Below are 538 nucleotides of genomic sequence, written 5' to 3'. Positions count from 1 at the left end.
TGCTTCCGTGGCAAGCCCTTTCCTTCCATCTGAACTTCAGCCAAGCTCCCTCTCTGGCTGACCATAAATCCCGAATTAGTGTTAGGCCATGAAGTTTTAATGTATTCATTTGAGTGCTCACTCTTCCCAGCCTCACCCCCTCCTTTAAACTTCCCAGCACCTTTGCCTATCCACGTCCCCTCCTTTACCAGGCTGGCTACTGAGGCCACGGTGCCCTGATCTGCCAGCCCTCCCCTGGCCTCTGCCCTTTGCTGCCGCTAAAAATGGTATATGTCCATCCCAGGTCATCCACATCTGGTCCCCTCCACCTCTCTTCCAAACAGAGTGGCTAGGGAAAAAAAGGATGTCAGCAAAATGACTAGCCCTGTACTCTAGGAATTTCAACCTCATTGAGTTAATAACCACAGCCAGGATACAGGGACAATAACGAATAACAGGAGACAGTGTCATACAAACCAGGACCAAGTGAACCTCATGATAATTCACATGCTTGAGATGTTCTAATTGGGTACACTTATGGGAGATTGTGATTCAAATT

This window comes from Pteropus alecto, unplaced genomic scaffold (genome assembly GCF_000325575.1).
Source record: "Pteropus alecto unplaced genomic scaffold, ASM32557v1 scaffold101, whole genome shotgun sequence".
Lineage (NCBI taxonomy): Eukaryota > Metazoa > Chordata > Mammalia > Chiroptera > Pteropodidae > Pteropus > Pteropus alecto.
This window is presented reverse-complemented; position numbering follows the sequence as displayed.